Here is a 20,105-nt window from a genome sequence, read left to right as displayed (position 1 = left end):
TTTCAAAGGTATGCCTATTTTGTCCGTGAAGTCTTGAAGGGTATGCCATGATCTAAAAAATTCTATCCTAGCCCTACCCTTCATACCAGTTCATTCAGTTGCAACCACAGGATACCAGGTCCTCATAATCAAATTCTGTCATGCTTGTCTAGCCTCGCTCCTCCTTGAAATAAAAAGTTGACAACCTTAGGCCCAGCCTACTGCCACCATTAGCATGGCAGAAGGCTAGCAAATGCAAATGAAGTTTGTGATTTCATCGCCATGACAGAATCATCACAATCTCACTCCTCACCCTGCCCTGCTGATGCCACTGGAGGGAGGCTATTGCTGCAGCTCCTCCACACAGGTGAGCTGTTCTTATATGGACATCAGCAGAAGTTTTTGCTGATAGATTGCAGAAAGGTGAGATCAATATATAGCAGGAACATCAAACTCCCAAGAGACTGCGATCTACTCCTAGTAAAAAAAAAAAACTGGCAGTGATCTACCCATTGTCATTGGAGGGGGGAGGAGCATGGGTGGGTGGGTGGAAGCGGGGGAAGGTTGCCCAGAGTTACTGAGCTTTTTGGGGTGGGGTTCTTTACCTACGCTTCCACTCAAATGCGTTGCACTTACTAGTGCTTGCTGCTGTGGCAGCAAACAGACCAAACGCCAGGGGCGGGGAGTTGTGACATTCATTATTCATTAACGCAATTGACCAAGAGCATGCGCAATCGACCTGGATCACCCCAGGGATCTACCTGTCAATCGCGGTTGACTGGTTGAACATGTCTGATATATAGCATACAGGGCCCAGAAAATCTTGTCACCATCTTTAGCTCTTCCCCTTATGCTTTCTGACCAAGTGAGGAATTGAATCCAGATCCTTAAATCCAGTTCCGGGAAATCACTAGAATACCTCAGAGAACAGCAAAGCAGATGTTAATACTGTTTGAATCAGCTCCTGCTGAAATCTCTCTCTACTTATTGGAGCATTTGCAGGAGCCAAGGCACACAAAATTAAAGCACTGTGCAAATGATCCTGCTTCATCCAACTGTTGCACTTCTAGAAAACAATTTATATAAATAAACTAAAGTGACAGCAGTGCCTTTTGCAAACACAAAAGAAGGGGAAGATTCACAGAATAGAGATGGGATTTGTAGTCTATTCCAGGTCAATTGTTATTCATATGTCCATTCCTCCTATTTTCTGTTTTGAAAGATCCACATGAAATTTCATGTTTATCACAAACTCACATTTAAATATTTATGTTTATACCAATGTACACATTTCTAAACACATCTTATCTTTAACATGCATTTCAGTGCATTTTGGTTCATTACTGAGCCAAGAACCATATCACAAAATCGAAATGATAATTACATTCTGCTCCACACATTTGTCCGGGAGGTCAGATCAGGTCAGTTTGCATCAGTATTCACAGAAATTGAACTCCTCACGCATTCTTAGCACCGAGCCACTGCAGTGAGCATAAAGCTATCCCATGCCTTACAGAGGTATCTATCCATCTTCAGGGCCCTTTGCTTGTTGCAAGAATCACATGTGCACCAGGTGCCAAGTGAAAAGTGGGCTAATGGATTTCCGCACGTGGTAATAGCTAAAAACATTGTAGTGCACCCAGGACAATGCAAGTGTGAGCAGAGAGCGAGAGAGAGAGAGAGAGAGAGAGAGAGAGAGAGAGAGAGAACATGAACTGAGGGCCAGTGGGGAGGTTAAGGAGGGAGGGCTAATTAGAGCCCTCTGAGAACTCCCTTCCGCAGCTGGAGAGCTGCATGCAAGAGAGGGAGGATGAGTAATGCCTAAAAATACAAGTATTGTGTCATAGGGTCAAACCATACATTACGTTAAATGTGCAGCTTGGGGCTATGTGGTTTTTTTCTTCATTTAATTACAGCTGCGGGGTGTGGGTGTTTCTCATCAGGACAGTTGTGCATAGGGAAAGAAGGTTTAACTGGGATTTGGGCATCAATGGATTTTCTCCCCAAGACTGCATAACCGCAAAGAATGGAAATTATACTTGCGGTACTCTACTCTACAGCATATCATAAAATATAATAACCAGTTGGGGGGGGGTTATAAGAAAAATCAAGTGGTATATAAATGCTATGAAATTTATGTTATGAAATAAAATAAAATAAAATAAAGCATAGGACAGTGACGCCAAAACAGGCATTTTCCACTATTGTCCCTGTATTTGTAGCATGCTCCTCCATTGGCTATATATGAACCAGGAACCATGTGTTGCCCTGAATTCCTGTTTTTATGCTTTTATATTGCTGGTTTTGTGTTATTGGGGTTTTTTGTTTTGCTTTAATGATATTATTTATTGATTCTATGTCTTACTTACTTCTCCAAACCTTTATTAGGCATTACAAATATAGGGGGTAAAGGGGACCCCTGACCGTTAGGTCTAGTCACGGACTCTGGGGTTGCGGCGCTCATCTTGCTTTATTGGCTGAGGGAGCTTCCGGGTCATGTGGCCAGCGTGACTAAGCCGCTTCTGGCGAACCAGAGCAGCTCACGGAAATGCTGTTTACCTTCCCGCTGGAGTGGTACCTACTTGCACTTTGACGAGCTTTCAAACTGCTAGGCTGGCAGGAGCTGGGAGCAAGCAACGGGAGCTCACCCCGTCGCAGGGATTCAAACTGCCAACCTTCTGATCGACAAGCCCTAGGCTCTGTGGTTTAACCCACAGCGCTACCCACGTCTCATTACAAATATAGGCCATCATAAAACATCCATATATAAAATCTTAAAATATATACAAATAAACAGCTATGTAAAAATAGGCAATAATGAGGATTTTCATTGGAGTTTCTTCCCACTAAATAGTGCCATTCACCACTCTAAGAGATACTATTGATAAAAACTCAGCCACCCTTGCAGTTACTTCCAGGTTAATGTAAGACAGATAGAATCTGTATTTTCATTGTGCCGTGATATTAGAGTACCCCAAAAAAGGGGATAGAAAGTGTTTGCATAGCTGGTTGTACAATGGACAAATGAAAATAATATGTTCTTTTCTACTTTACTAGACCTCTTAGAGATTTGCTCACTATGCAATTAAAGTCATGTCTGCATTGGCAGTGACTTTGGTATCTCTGAAGCCAATGGCACCCCCCCCAAAAAAAAAAAACAACCAGGAGAAGCAGCTGCAAGCTCAATAATCTAGCTCGATTTAGCTATCAGGTCTGCTTAGCGTCAGAGTTCTGCTTTTGTTTCTCTTCTTTAAACTGTTAGCTACCCTGCTTTCCATCTATACTTAAAGAGCAATAAAAACTGAGGCTAAGCTATGCCGCTGACTGAACAACATGGAGGAAATTTCCATTTGGATAGAAATATAGATTAACTTTGTATTTAAAAAGCAACCAGAACAACCTGTTTATTGTAATTAAATATTGACCTAATGAGAAGCAGACAACTTCCTTTCTATGGGATATTGAAAATGTGAAAGACAGAGGAGAGTTGAAAGCTAACATTTTTCACATAGAAAGGGTAATGTTAGAATATCACATTAGCCCCTTCACAGATTAATCATGTGAAAAGGGGGTCCACGTGAGCTGAAGGGGCAACAAGGCCACATTGCTGACCCCAAGGTTGCATAGTTCCCCATTCCCCCATGTTCACAAATTATGCATGGGTGTTTATGGGGTAGGCCTGCATGCCCAGGCACGGAAAGTATGTGCCCCACCAGGGGTCAGTCCAGGGTAAAAATAAGACATAGGACATCAGAATTGGGTTAAAACAGGCCACAGCTTTATCGATTACAGATGTGAGCTGGTTTTGGCGAAGGTATTGGGTATGTATCAGATATCAAGCAACCCACCTGCTGCTTGATCAGTAAGGTGGGTCAACCTTAAGTAACAGGTTACCCATCAACATACATCAAGCGGGACATTTCCAACAGGGCCACCACTTGGGAAGCTGCTATGGCCCATGGTTCCTATCTGGAATTTCAGACAAAGCAAACCTTTCCTGGACCCCTTTATCAGGGTAACTGATACCTAATGGCCCAACCCAATGTCATAGCTGCCAAAAGTGAGTATAGGTTTCCACAGGAGATGGGACCATACACAATCAGGGATCCAGCTGGTGCTGTGTCAAAACATGTTCTCTGTTTTCTCAGAGGTTTTCTTCCCCCACCTGTTTCCCCACACTTTAGAATTTTGGAAGGTGTGGTCTTATTGTTGCAAAGTGGCCAGTGGTGGTCTGTGTAGTTTCCCCTCTGTGTTGGGAATTTCATTCCTCCGTGCTGCAGATGTGTGATTGTTACATGTTACGCGTCTGTGTTTACATTCCACAGTGTTGGGTGTCATGGGAACGGAAGTTTAGATACACTGTTCCGTTCCATTCTGTATTGCTTTTCCCTTCTCCCCAAGGAAGTAAGAGAGGAGCCATGTTTTCTTCGCTCTGTTAAGTTTGATTTTCTACATAATAAATTAGGCTTAGCTGTCGCACCTCAGCTTCTGTTTGGACTGTGTGTTCATGTCCTTGGATATGGGCCACATCAGCGCAACGGGACACAGGAGGGATGTATCATCCCGGGCAGCGCTGCGTTGGGGGAGAGGCATCGGCCTTGGCGTTTCCCAACATTATGATACATTTCTTCAGAGTTCTCGCGCCTCCCCAGCTGCCCATGCTTCCTGATATGAAAAGGGGAGAGAGGTGCTTTGTAATGTCTGCTCCCAGACTTTAACTGAGGGAATTCAGAGAGCCTGGTTATCATGCGCCTCTGTTTGGTGTGCTCCAGAAGTAGCTCCCCGGATGGAAAGGAGCTGCTATGCTCATTTCCTGGCAGGTGGGCTGCTTCCTGGTAGGGTGAGTGGGAGAGACAAGGTGGTAGGCAGGTCCGCAAGGTGAAAATACATTTTCAGCAATGCACTAGTTCTAGCATCTGAGGAACATACAGGCTTTTCCTCTGCAGACATCCACACTCAGTGCATGGATGTTTGGCGGGGGGGGGCGGGCAGGGGAGGCAAGGAAGCTGTGTGACCTCCTGAGTGTGGACAGCAGCACAGCCCATCTTCTCATTTGATTGTGTGGACCCCCTACAAGCGGTTGACACAGGAAGGGGGGTTATAGATTCTTCATTCTCTCATCTATATCTGCATCTAGTTAATATCCTCATCTCTGAGGAACCAGTTTGGCGGCTGTTGTACCCCCCAACCTCTTTCCCCCAGTAATATCCTTAATTAGATTTTCATCAGAGTACTTCTTCAACTTGAATGATGTGGGTAATGCCTGTTTTTACATTCATTTTTAAATTTGCTAGAAATATATGATTTTAAATATAAAAAAATTAAGAGAGACCATTTTATTAATATGTCAAGAAGTATCATTGAAATATTCCCACTAGGGACAAGTATTTCCAAATAATATTAGATTATTCAGGGACAGAAATGGATTCCAACTTACCCTACTGAGATTTTATAGGTTCTTTGCAGTTATATTATTTTGCCGTTAAATGTTAATTCAGCAGAACCTTTCCAGGTCTTTTTTCAAAAAAAATAATGATACAAGCTTATTGCAAATCATATTTAATCCATGGTTTTACATTTTATTACTCTGATTTAAACAAAAGCAGTAATAATAAACAGCTTGGAAACTAACAGCATTAGAGAGCGCTTTAGGATATATTTCTGCTTTTCTCTGATTTGAAAGTGTCTCTCATACTTAAAACAAAACAAAAACAGAATACTGTTGCCTAGAAAGCCAGAGAGCTTTGTTTTGCTTCTCAAGCTTAGGATGAATTCTAGCTTTAATAGTGGAAGTGATACAGCATTTGATGGGCTCCAAAGAGATACTCAAAGTGTGTCTAGCAGCTTGGGCATACATATTGAGATTGCGGGATGGGGAGGACTTTGAATAGTACCCCCACTCCTGCCCCACCACAAATTGCTTTTGCATTCTGCCTTAGATTCAAAAGCAGTTTGGCATGTGGCATTGGCGGATGGGGCTACTCTTTGTGAAATCAAAGGTTAAAGCTGCCTTGTGTTCGTGGAACTACTTGGAGGTTCTTTGGATCCTGGCTTACCTTTGAGGAAGGGCTGTAGCTCAGCGGTAGAACATCTGCTTAACAGATGTTAAGCTTAAGATGTTAAGATGTTAAGATGTCCTGCTTAACAGGACTCCAAAGTGTCCTGATTTTCTAGGGCCAGATTTATGAAAGCCACCCAGGTTTCTGATTTGATCCTGGAATGTCCCTTTTCCCCTCACAAGCACCGCCATGCTCAAAGAGGAGGGTGAGCTGGTGCTTGTGCCAAGCTATGGCAGCTGTGAGGAAGCACCTCATTGCCTCTCCATGGGCGCCGCTGCCAGCCTCCCCCCTTGGGCAGCTCATAGGGGCTGCTGGAGAGCAAGTGAGGAGGAGAGGCTGTGCCCCGTGTGACATGCAGACTCTGAGGAGCAGGCAGAGGGCAGGGCTGCTCTGGGCAGGAAGGTGGTGGCAGCACTTGTCTTTCTTCTAACAGGAAATGCTCTGTGTGGGGGAGACAAAGAATGGGGGGTTGGAGAGAGTCAGTTGAGGGACAGTGAGAAATGTCCCTATTTTCATCTGAGGAATGGGGGGGTATGGCTTGGCATGCAAATGTTCCCTGTTTCAGTCTCCAGGTTGGAAATGCCCCTTGTCTGAAACCCGGGGAAGCTGCCAATCAGTAAACAGACAACAGAGAGAAGTCCCAATGGCCGGTCTTGGACTTAAGCAGCTTCCTATGCTTCCATCAATGCCTGGAATCATCAACAGACAATGACTGTTTAAACTGCTGGGTTTGGCAATCAAAAAATTGTTGTGATCCTTAATAAAACTTAATCCACTGAAGAAATGAATTGCATGGGGTTGGACTAGATGATCCTTTGGGTATTTTCCAACTCTACAATTCTAGGATTTTATGAAATCCCTGGCCTGCAAAACTTTCATTGATTTCGGTGATCGTTTTTCATTCATCAAATTCCCTGTGCTGCTAAGTATTTAAACACATACCTAAATTTAAACATGTGCTTAATCCCACTAAAGTAATTAATTGCTCCTTTGCTTAAAGACCTCCTGAACTAAGCCTTTGGGGACACAATATTATTTATGAGTTCTCTCATTGGTAGCATTCATTAGAGAAATCACATCCAGGGTTATTTCTTTCTTGCTACATGTCAAAGGAAATTTCCCTTCAGCTCAGCTTTATAAAAAGCATTAAAACAAAGCTTCAAAGCAAGCATTTGCATTAAAGTACTCAATTATTTATTTAGATGTGGTGTGCATATCTATCTCTTTTTTTCCCTGAGAACAACATAATGTCAAGAGCTATGGAAATTAAAATTACAACCGTACACTTAAACTGAGGCTGTAGACATAGTGAGCTGGTGAAAAATTACACAATTTCTATTCTTTTCATCAAGCTGTATTTATGATCAAATGGAAGGCATCTTTGGAGACCTGAGTGGTATGGCTTTTTAGTCTTTTCATGCCAAAATGGCCACCCATCCTCTACCTTTTCCTCCTCCCTCCTCCAGACCATCTATTCATAGACTTTATGAGCGGTTGGAGACCTTTTGAACTGAAATCTGAGCTCTGAGGGTTTCTTCAGTTTTGCGTAATTCTAGCTATTACCAAAGTTAAGAGTAAGAGTTGCTTATCCCAGTGCCATCCCAATTCCCCCTGCAATTTTCTTTCTTTCCTCCAAAATAATTTCCCTTTCTGTTTCTTTGAGCCTTAGCGGTTCACAGAGGCATTAAAGAAGTGGGGAAATAGCTGGCTCTGTCTTGCGCTGATCTATTAGAATCCTTTCAAAAAATTCCCATTTGAGCCCTCGCTAAAACAATAGAAAACAAATCACAAAGATCAAAAACAGCCTTGCAACAGTGACAAAAGACAGCTGGGTCCATGCTCCCGTTATGCTTGTGTGTATGACATTTTTACATGTTGCAGAACTAACAAGGTCAACTTTTTGAACCTTATCACAAGGATGCACATTCATTTGAATGAATGGAAAACAATTATTCCTTCTTTCGTTTGTTTCTAACCACTTTCAAAAGTGGTAATTGTTATGCATGGAATAAATGGGCTAGAACTCTTTGTACGGGCAAGGCAGGAGGGCTGGCACTGTGAAATTCACAAAGCAGGAATCTCTATTTAGTACAGGTAGCATTTAGGTTGCGTCTGTACACCTTCCTTAATTACCTATAAAATGGTATCCCTGTGTCCTAACTATCTGAAATCTGGCAGATCTGGTGCTAGGGGCTTTGTTTGGAAGTACATCTAAAGATTTCATGCCAGTAGGATAGAAAATTCCACTTATAAGCAGGATAAATGCAGCTGGGTTCTCCTGTTGAAAGTAACTGAATGTCATAAGAGCAGACCCTTTTCAATTGTCTATAAAATGTATGACCCTTGTCTTATCTCTCTGAAAGTTGGCAGGTCTGATGGCCTGGAAAAAGTCAGTGTATGCAGCAGAAGACCGATGGGATTTTCCATATATATATCAATAGGAAAATGAATGAACTAGTAAAATAAAGCTATTTAAATGAATGGGAAATGAAATAACAACAAACTGGGTAGAGAAACAAAGACACACCACTACTTACAGCATGGCCATTATGAGGCCCCACCATATCATGAGAACTGTTCTTCTTCGCTGTATAAACAGGGGAAACAAACAAACAAACACAGATGGGCCAGTTCTACTCTTTTTGTATAGAAGCCAGGTTATGAAGGGTCCCTTCATGCCAAATGTGCAGCAATGAGCGGTGCCAGCATCAATGTCAATTTCCAGTGAGATCTCCTGAAATCCCAAGAGATTTTGCCAGAAATTGGCTGGTGTTGCTTCACTCCACCTCCATGAGGGCCAGCACTGCTGCTAGATGAAGAAAAAAGAAAAAGCAAAGAGGAGCAAGAGGGAAGCAAACAAATGGCTGGCTAGACTTGGCAAAGGGGCTTGTGGCCTTAATAACTGAAAATCATGCAACAAGGTAGAGCCAAACAATGCCCTAGACACCTCCACTGACTGAAACGCATCAACCATGGCATCCAGGTCATTACAAATGTGAGCAATTTTATGCTTCAAGTACCTAGCAAACATGGCACAGTGTGATACCAAAGATATCTTTGCCCAGCTTTGGCTGGTATGCCCAAAGTATACATTAGTCAAAACTTTATATAAAAACAAATATATTAGGAGAAATAATATCACATCAAATTCCCATGTCACCATCTACCATTATCTGAGTAAATATGGTGGTGAATCTACCCAGCAGTGTTGCCAATGTCATTTGGTTCTACAGATATACCCTACTGTTTTTTAAAAGATACAGTAGAGTCCAAAATATCATTTAACCTTCTCATGCATACTGATCTAGGATACTTTTTTCTAATATAGATTCTTCTTCCCTGCCCTCAGAGGGTGGGGGGAAAGCCTTGGATCAGAGTTTCACAAAGAAATAGCACTTATTTATATACATCAGAAACATATATCTGCTTTGAACTAGATAATCAGTATTTCCCTCCCATGATCTTCCCCATGGAGATAAAAAAATATATACCATTTTAGGAAATATGGCTTTATTTTCTGCTAAAACTAGATCAAAATGTTTCATAGATAAAAATAACATTTCTTGGGGCTTTCTGTTTTGCGCCTTTGTTGCCAGATGCTGCATAAAGAATTAATAGAAAACCTGTCTAAAAGAAGTTTTCAGAAGTTTTCGTGGAGTGGGCTTTTTTCTTCTCTGAACAATTTATGATTTATTTATTTTCCTTTTTTGGGGTGGGGGAAACCACCAACATTTTCCTGCTGTAGGATCCATCTAATGAAGTCAAAACACTGTTTTCAGAACTCTCATTTCAGAAAAACTTATGAGGAAGAAACATATGCTCTCATCAGGCTCCCTGAAGCTTTCCTTCCTGTGTGGAAAGATTTCTTCATATCCAAAGTAAAATGGGGAAGGATGAAACAGAGCCTAGCACTGGGATTGCGCTAAGAAAAAAAACAGAAGAAACAGCGTAACAAAAGTTACCTGTAGTTTTTTCCCTTCAAGAAGTAACTCACAGCCATATTGCCACCACATTTTCCCCTAACTGTAGTTTCCAGACTATCTTCAAGGGCAGCCCTATGTAGAACACATTAAAAAAGTAAAGGGACCCCTGACCGACTCGGGTTGTGGCGCTCATCTCGCTTTATTGGCCGAGGGAGCTGGAGTACAGCTTCCGGGTCATGTGGCCAGCATGACTAACCCACTTCTGGTAAACCAGAGCAGCGCACGGAAACGCCGTTTACCTTCCCGTCGGAGCGGTACCCATTTATCTACTTGTACTTTGACATGCTTTTGAACTGCTAGATTGGCAGGAACAGGGACTGAGCAACGGGAGCTCACCCCGTTACAGGGATTCGAACTGCTGGTCTTCTGATTGGCAAGTCCTAGGCTCTGTGGTTTAACCCACAGCGCCACCCGCATCCCTGTAGAACACATTACAATGACCACTCCCCGCATAAAAATGGGGGTGCCCTTTGGGTGGACGCATGCAGCCCCTGGATTTGGAGCAGCTCCATCAGCATAGGCTTGGCTTCACATTCCCTCAAGTGGGATACCTGGAGGTCTCCGCCTACCTCAGTCAGCTGTCCAATCCCATCTGGGGGAAGCGTTGCCAAGGAGACCAGGCCAGGTAGGGGAGGGACTACCTGCCCACACAATAGAGGGAGGATCTTACCTGGGAATCCTCACTTGGGAATCGTCACTTGGCTCAAGGTCTACCCACATTTGAAATTTAATAAAGTTGTGGCCAATTTAATCCCATAGCACGTTGTCTTGAGTCGTTATTCCACATGACCGGGGGGTGCTTGGGATCTGGGGGACTCCGCCTGTCCACGCAATAGACTAATTGAGAGGTTACCAGAGCAAGTATTATTGTAGCTAAGCCAGGAGTAGACTTTGGTCTTTCAAATTTCAGCGGTGCCCTTTGCAAGACCAGAATTTGGCACCCCTGCCTCTTGCCTCCCATTCTACTCAATTTGTTATATCATAGTTTTGACGTTCTGCAACACCCCCAGATATGAAGCTCACTGTGTGACCTTGGGTCAGCCACAAACCTAAACTACCTTGCAGAGGTGTTGTGAGCCTAACTTGGTTCCTTGCTTCTCTCTAGAACAGAGCTCCTTGGATGAATAATGATTTTTAAGTGCAATTAATCAATGAAGTTTTGAGTGTGCATGTGCATAATTGTATATTTTGCAGGAATTAATCTTCTCATTGAAAAAACAAAGATAGAGAGAGCTGGAATTGTGAGAGGACTAACAGTCAACTATGAGGTGCAATTACATTTTTGTCAGTGATCATCAGGCTTTCTTTGTGCAAACTGGAGATGGTCAGAAGAGACCCACATCTCTAATGTTTTCTTTTGAAGCATCCAAATTATATGGACAATGCCAATTTGTTAATTTTTTGGGGGGAGGGGTAGTAATTATTGACACTCAACAACAAAAAAAATAGTTCTGTCCAAAGAGGTTCTGTGCATTGCTTTGAGGGGGCAGGGCGGAGTCTGTGGATAGCAAAGAGGTTGTGCACATTCATGCTTATAACAGATCTAGGAGAGTATCAGTGTTTTATTTTCCCCAGAAAAGGTTTTACGAAGAACCATGTTTTCCCCCAGTCGATGAGACGACAAAATAAAATTAAGAAAACTTTGTTCTCAAAAACAGTGCCTGGGGCTGAATTTCTGTGCTATAGAAGGTTGTAGGAGATCAAGACATTGAAAAGAAATTGCATTTTTTTCACCTGCAGAAGCTGGTAAAATCTACAGCAAAAACCTCTTTTATAGTTAACCTGTAATTACTTCCAAACAGTAACACAGACCTGAGTAAGTGCTCCCAGACAAAACCCTCCAGCAATTGCTGGCAAGGCTCTGCGCTTCCTTTTCACAGATTATTTGGGGCCATTTCTTAAGGGGTCCTTCAGACCAAGCCTGATACCAGGTTTAAGGAGACATAACGGCAGGTGCCATCCTGTGGGCACCACACATCCCCCTTGTGCCCTTCCAAACTTGCTTTAGAAGAAGATGAATGTCGACAGGTGGAGGTGGCAGAAACAGGGACAGGTGGCAATGCTGGAATCAGTGCAGCTCCAGCCTTGCAGTGCTCCCTCAGCAGTGAAAATAAGCACCAGCTGCTGTCATCTTCATCAACCCCAGTGCTCCTGGACTCTGCCCTAATGTAGAGAACATTGAGGGCAGAGCCTCAAGGTATTGGGGATAATGAGGACAGCAGCTGCAGCCATCTGTCCCGGCGTATCTCATCACACTTCTTAGGCAATTGAATAATAATAATTAAGGGGTGGTGTCAGTGACAGTAGGCCAATCCAGGGCCTAGGGGTCCCAACATTTGCCCCACAATGCCAGGTACTGATGCCAAGCCTGCGTCAGACATGCACCTACCATCATATCAGTGGGCATGATGAGATTGTGATTATGGGTGGGCTTTGGACACATGCTGTGAGGTAAAGGCACAGCTGGGATGGAGTTGAATCCTCAGAGGTTCTTCTGATGACCCTGGGTCAGTTATCTAAGTGTTGGCTCCCCCACTGCCTGCATCAGCTGCCTCAATGTCTGGCACTTTTCCAGCAGAGGGGAGGAGAAAGGATTAGCTCTTCGTTTCTCCTCAGGCTACTTCTTCCTAGTGTCAATCAAGCAGGGAGAACAACTTTCTTATCGGCTCTCACCCCCATTTTAAAAAAAATTAAATCCTAAGCAGGCTTACAAGTAAATGCCACAAAATAATACATGCAAGGTAGTCAACTTCTGAGCAGGCTTAATCTGCTTTGGCCTCCTTTTTTAGTTATGTATCTGTTCTTAAAGTTTCTCAAGGGAACATGAATCTTGACGAATTTTGTCGTGGTGTGACAGATCCCTCATTAAGTTTTTTTTTAATGCTTAAAAAAATTGAAACATTATTTAAGGGTTGTTGGAGTTTTTTTGCCTTGGGGCACAGTAAAAGGAAAGCTAATGGGGTCCTTTTTGTCTTTGTTTTTAATTAGGAAATATTGATCGTGGGAGATTTGAGGGGGAAAGGTGCAGCAACCTATGAATTTTAGGAAACTGCTATTCCCAGGGTTTGGGCCTGGAATCTTGTAAGTATTTAGCTGGAAAGTTTTGTAAGTGTGCACACTTCCTGCGATTTCCAGTAATATGCTAAAAGTAACAAAGCAGCAGTGCCATTTCAGCGGGGGTGGGGTCACCTGTACAGGCTCCCTTCTTTAAGTGATGATTTGAATTGTAGCTAAGATTTGAGGTCAGGGGGTCCACACAGAGTGTCCCCCATGGATACAGCTGTATAAAAGAAGTAATGGCTGGTCTGGCTTGACAGGGATAGCAATTAATTTCTGGTGGCAATTTGTATGCCTAAACACTCATATAGACTTATCCCACACTGTCTGGGAAGCCATCATGGGCACATAGGATCAGATATTATTTCCTCCTTTGGCCCTTGTTCTCCACACAGATCAGCTGCTGAAAGGGATTGTAGAAGAAGATTAATTGGGCTTGTTCTAGTTTTTAAAATAAAAACCAGGAATATCTTGGTTACATCTGCCACCATGACCTTGCAAAAGCTGAGCTATAGAGGAAACAGCATCTTGATACTTAGGGCTGCCAATGAAGGGGTGAAAAAAATACATTATCATTAAAGCCGGAAGCATATTTGCTAGTATTTAACAAATCATGTGCTTCATTTAAATACTGTTGCCAGTAGCCAAATATATTAAATCCACCTCATTAGGCATTAAATCAATGGAGTTAAAAATTAAATGACAGGGGCTTGTTTTAGTTTATGTCAAGGTATATTTCTACAAGCACAGTTAAGTACCAAAGTCTCCCCATTTTAGATCATTACAGAAATGACAAGGCGCTTGGATAGCCTGGAGGAACAAAGCTGAAATTCCAACTAGGGACTGGGGAGAAATTCAATTCAGTTCACAGTTAAAGATGAACCTACCTAATTTTCACTTTCCTAAATAATATACGAATTAAAAACACACCCAGCATTCAAATTTCTACAAACTTTACTTGGATGGGGAACAGTGTCGCAATGTGTTCAAAAAGGCATATACTGGAGCCCAGTGTGCATAAAAATGCATACATAAGTGAAAGTAACATTCAAAGTAACATTAGGAAAAACTGGTTTGCAAAATGTGTAATTTGGGATAAAATTGCAGGAAAATGCTGGTGAATTCTCATTAGGACTGATGTGGAAATATGGAGAACTGAACTTAGACTCAGCTAGACTGGTAAAGAAAAGGCAGTTTATATGCATTGTATGTGCGATATAACATTGTGCCACTGGATGGCGACATGGAGTCCTGTTTTTCTCTACCTGTTTTCCCTGTTTAAATTTACACCGCTTTAAACTGAAACTCTTCTTAGATGTGTCTAGATCCAGCCTAAGACTCCTCTGAGAGAAGCCAAAATTGACAACTTTGCCCACCGCTAGTTCTATGAGAAAGTTAGCGGAAATGTCGGGAAGGTGAGGGACAGAAGGGTTGTCTACCCCAATAAAGGAACTCCATAGAGGGCCCATTTGTAGGCTTCCCCAGTGGCATGGGAGCCACTTTCCTGAAGTAAGATTGCATACCCTACAAGTATCCCAGAGAAATTGGGACATCCTGTTTTCTCACACGAGGGCATGGTGACCATTTTGGCTGCCACAATTCACACCAAGATCTTGCCCTGAAAAGGACACAATATAATGTTGGAAGATTGGGAAAGGCTGTGGAAGAAAGGGGTTAAGTTTACTGCATGTACTGTATTAAAAGAAAATATTATGAAAATGATGTATAGATGGTACTTAACCCCGGTGAAATTAGCAAAGATCTATCATACAAATGATAATGTTGGAAATGTAACGAAAAAGAAGGTACCTTTTATCATATGTGGTGGACATGTCCCAAGGTGAAAGACTTCTGGGAAAAGATTTATAATGAGTTGAAAAAAATGTTGAAAAATACATTTGTTAAGAAACTAGAGGCCTTTCTGCTTGGAATATTAGGACTGGAATTGCCCAAAAAAGATGTTAGACTGTTTTTGTATGCCACTACAGCGGCAAGACTTTTTTTAGCCAAAAACTGGAAATTGCAAGAAATACCAACAATAGAACAATGGCAGATGAAGATGTTGGACTTTTTGGAGCTGGCTGACCTGACTGGAAGAATCCGTGACCAGAAGGAAGAGGAGACACAAGAGGATTGGAAGAAATTTAAAGAATATCTAGCTAAATATTGTGATATAAGATAAATAGAAAATTCTTGGAAGTAATAAAAAGGCTTAGGGGTAGCATAAGAATGTGTGGTAGTAAATATTAAAGATTAGAATATTAATAAAGGATAAGAGGTTAGTAAATGAAAGGAGTTAATATCATTAGAAATATGAATTAGGAGAACTGTTATACAGGTGATATAATGAAATACAGTTAGAGGGGATTCGTGGAAGTCAGTTATCAATGTAATGAGAATTAGGAATTTGAAGAAACAATTTTTCTATTGTTTTGTTCATTGTATGTAATGTGTTTTACTTTGTTGTGTGTTTTTTTATGTCATTTTTGTGATAAATGTGGAAAATCAATAAAAGAAATTGGGGGGGGGGGAGATCTTGCCCTGAAAAAAGTGCTCCCCCCAACAAAAAGTTTTTTTTTCAGGGCCACGATGCAGAACCCCAAAACACAAGTGCACATTTTGGGCTCCATGATCTCCCGTGGGTCATGTGACTCATGCAGGTGCACAGGCAGGAAGATGCAGATCCCTGTTTGGGGATTCAAGAAGTTGGAGGGTATGAGATATCATAATGCTATGGTGTTTTGTGTGTGTGTGTGTGTGTGTGTGTGCGCGCGCGCGCGCGCGCACCATATGAGCCCCCTCTTCATGCATTTGCCTGAATACATGAGGGTTACAAGTGTGTAGAGGGGCAGGAGATGCATGGAGGCCCTGTTCCAAATGTATTCAGGCATGCAGTCTTCTCTCAGACCATTGTGCTTCTGCAGGAGACTTTGACATGTGTGTTTCTGAATGTTTGACTGAATGTGCTTAGAAGCCTCCCTTGTGATCTGGAAACCCAATATGCAAAAAACCTCAAACTGGATTAACCAAAGAATTAAACCATAAATGTATTAGTAAAAACAGTGGAAAACAACTAATTAAAACATTCAAATAATAATTTAAATCACCTAAAAACAGAATGAAATGCATGTAAACATTCCACAAATCTGGGTAGGCTTGTCTAAACAAAAACATTTCTAAGTAGCTGCTGAAAGTGGAGGCCCAATGTCAAGATCAAAGTTGTGGAGTGGGTTAAGGAGATCTCACAAGTCAACTGGTCCCAAGTTTTTAAGGCCTTTATTTGTCAATAGTAAAATCTTGAGCTTGGCATGGAAAATCTTGAGCTTGGTGAGGAGAGAGGAACTCCTTACCTTGCCTTCCCAAGTGCTGCTCACCCTGCCTCAAGCTAGTTGCTGGCTACCATAGAAGCAAATAGCCTTTTGTGTATCTCAGCACCTGATTATTTTCTTAACATCTGTATCCATGAAGTCATTCTTAAAAAGGAAGGTAGTAAAGCAATGCAATACCAGCCCCTGCAGTTAATGGGATTAGTGGCCTGGAGAGCCACTGCCAGTCAGAACTAGACTAGATAGCCTGATTCAGTATAAGGCAGCTTTTAATATGTACACCTATGGAAATTCAGAGGAGGTCTATCCTGCCTCTTTGCTACTTAAGGGATCTATAGCTGGTACAATCGAAATACATACACATACACTGAAGCAATGGAGGGAGAAGTGACAATTTATATAGAAGAAATACCTGCTTGAAATAAACAGCTTGCTCAGCACATTGGGGGTTTCGTTCCTCAGAATAGGGCTCTAGGTTTTTGTTTTTTTCCTTTCAACAAACTATTGCCACATTTTGCTGACGCTCGAGGACTTCAGTCCTAGCAGGTCAGTACTACTCAAGAGGGTATATAACTAACTTTGATTGCCCTTGACGTGTTTGGCATGTCATCCATCACTGAGCTTAAAGGGTGCAATACAACATAATACAGGCTTTCAGCCATCAGTGGAAACAGCAGCAGCAAGGAAAGCATGCAACAAGCTTTAAATATAAAAATGTAAGTGTAATATGCCTAACATCACATGAAGTTAAAAACATGATTAGCAGTCAGACTGGGTGACATACAATGATGTGGAATAGAAATCTGCACATGCAATTAGATATCTATAACTTCTCTTCCATCCTGCCCCACCGTGTTGCCCCAAATATCTGTTCCAGAGGGTCACCCAACCAGGGATAGGCAAATCTGTTAATTCTGGCTTTTCCCTGTTTCTTAATTTTTCCTCAGCCTTAAATTCAGTTCTCCCACATTTTCACATCAGTTTGTTCTTTTTTTAAAAAAAAATCTTCATGAAAATCCATCAACATTTTATTTTTACTGTTATTTAATATGATGCCTTTAGACTAAGAAAGCTCAAAAGGCATCTCACAAAGAATAACCCACAGAAACAAAATTCAAGTGCAAAAAACACAACTTTCAAAAATCCAAGACAACAAAATCTTAACATTTCAAAAGAAGTGCCAATTTCTCCTAATAAACATGTTTGTGTGCAGTTTTGTGATCTTCACTAATATATGCATCTCTCTGCACATTTTGCCCTAGTATATAGAGGTTTTTTTACAGATTACTTGGCAGGAGAACAGCACTGCAAAATTCAGAGAAGTGTCTTTCAAAAGATGGCTGTTGTTTTGGTCTATGTATTGTTTTCAATACAAACTGAATCAGAGTTCTCCTCCATCTCAACCCCTAACCATACAAATCAGATTTTGGGGCTGCACAGGAGGCTGGGTGGGAGGGGAGGAAGGCAAACCCTCCTTGCACAAGTGAACGCCTGCATGCACTATGTTGACTCTCACCAATGGTGTGTTCATAATCAAATGCCAGGTACAGGTGGACTGTGATCAGTATTACAGTGCAATCTCCACAAAATTCCTACTCCACACAGCTATTAAGGGGGGAAAGCTTCCTTTGGTGCCAGTGTGGTTTCCGCCCTCAGGCTAACTGGCACATAATGGTTGGGATTTCCATGCAGAGGGATTGCTCAAAACCTCCCTCCTTGTTGCGGCTATCCTGATAACCATCTCCCCCCGTCAACCTGGTATTTAATTTTTTAAAAAAAACAACAACACATATGCCGTGATTGCAAATCAGATTGTTAACATCCTGTTAGGCCTATAGATGAGAATCAAACTTGTGTGGAGCTTTCAAGGCTTGCTTGTAATTTAACACAGCTAGTATTTCTACCATGGATAGATGCTCAACATCTGGGCCTGCACACCAACTCCTTAGCGGAACCTTATCTAGTTTGGCCGTCAGTCAGCTATTCTTCCAAGCTCTGCTAACATTCTTACAGCACAATTCTAAGCAGGTTTACTCAGAAGTTAGTCTCAAAATTCAGTGGAGGTTTACTCAGAAGTTAGTCTCTCGAGTAACCATGTTCCGGAATTCAGCCTTATTCTTCTCACACAAGCAGAACAGAACATATTAAAATTCCTTATTCAGAGTCCATCTAGCCCAATGGCATCTATGCTACCTGCAAGGATGTCTCCACAGAGTAAGGGAGCCATCTTAAGCTGCTATGTATTCATTAAAAAAACAAAACCCTGAAATACTGGGAACAGAAGCAAAGACCTAATAAGGAGTTTGCAAGGATTTTCTGCTGAGTTCCCCTCATATATGAAGTCATTTTCAGTCTATGGTTCAACAGCTCCAAAGGTTAACAAACTCAATGTATGCATAAATGGAAGAGACAACACAGGTAGAGAGACAGGATAAAAAAAGGTTACCTTTGTATTTCCTACATAGAACAAATGCTAAATTTCAATATTCTTCAAAAGGGCGCAATTGAATTGATCTTACATCATTCCCTAAGTGAAATAAGGCTGATGGTACCATATAGATATTTCAACGCATTAGCATTTTTGTCAGTTGATGAGAAAGCGTTTCATACAAAAACTCATATGATCAGCAAAACATGAACACTGCTAACTTATTGCCTGTCTTGATTTTCATTTTCTATTCAAAGCTCTGAATTATTAATCTCCTTCTAAGTCAACTGCTGTAATTTCTTTTCAGAGGAAAACAAAATGCTTTGCAGAAAAAATTCTGAAAGACTTTCATCAGAGATCTAAAGCACCAAATCGGCTAATCAGTCCCGTTAAGGAGGAGAGAGGGGAAAGGTTAGCAAAGTAACAACATGATACACCCTTGTCAAAATCAAGCTGTGGCTCGAAGCATCTGGAGGGCCAAAGGTTCCCATCCATGTAGACAAGCATTATGTTTCAAACAATGGCTGAGCATGTTATGGCATCAATACCCCTCACCTGTCTCCAGCATTTGGTATTCATAGGTAAACTTGGTAAGGCCCTTCTTTGAACCCAGAGGTTTCACTGACAAAAACTATCCTCCACAAAGTTGTCAAATCCTTTTTTTAAAAGCTGTCTTCATTAGCCAGTGTCTGGTGAAGAAATATCTGAACATATGAAGATAGACCAACAATCCATTAAGGATAGTGAGACAGGTTTTACCTTTGCAGAAGCTATGTTGATTCTTTTTCAGCAAGACTTATTTGTCTACCAGCTTAATATTTTTCCTTTTAATAATGCTTTCTGCTAAATTACCAGCACCAGATTATTACTTTTTAAATGTGGTCTGCATTGGCCACTTTCCTGTACAGGTACTTAGGCCAGTCTTTAGGACAAGCTTTCGTCAAAATAACAATTGCATATTTGAGTTAAGAACGCTCAACTTCCATCTTACCTGCTTGCTCCCAGTTCCCTTCTATTTCTCTTTGCGCCACCAACTCTTTCTTGCTCTGAGCTTCATTCCCCCCTGACTTTGCTACTTGCTTTTCACTGTTCTTTCTCCCTCTTTCTCCACTCCATACTTCCTGGCCAGTCTCACATGTGCCAGCTTCTGAGGTCCTCCAACAGCTGTCTGTAATCACCTCCAGGTGCTGAGAGCCCTTCATCAGCAAGGATGAAGAGACAAGCCATTGCAATGGCCACAGCTTTGTACTCCAAGTGAGGCCTGCAACAAAAT

The 20,105-nt window shown here is 41.8% G+C and overlaps 1 long non-coding RNA gene across 1 annotated transcript; it reads left to right on the top strand.

Moving 5' to 3' along the window:
• Positions 1–297: 297 nt before the first annotated feature.
• On the top strand, positions 298–19,950 carry LOC307215981. Its single transcript, XR_013838838.1, has 3 exons — positions 298–402; positions 13,010–13,102; positions 19,140–19,950. It is a non-coding gene; the product is annotated as an uncharacterized lncRNA (long non-coding RNA).
• The last annotated feature ends 155 nt before the right edge of the window (positions 19,951–20,105 follow it).

This window comes from Podarcis cretensis (genome assembly GCF_951804945.1).
Source record: "Podarcis cretensis genome assembly, chromosome: 5".
Classification (NCBI taxonomy): Eukaryota; Metazoa; Chordata; class Lepidosauria; order Squamata; family Lacertidae; genus Podarcis; species Podarcis cretensis.
This window is presented reverse-complemented; position numbering and strand designations above follow the sequence as displayed.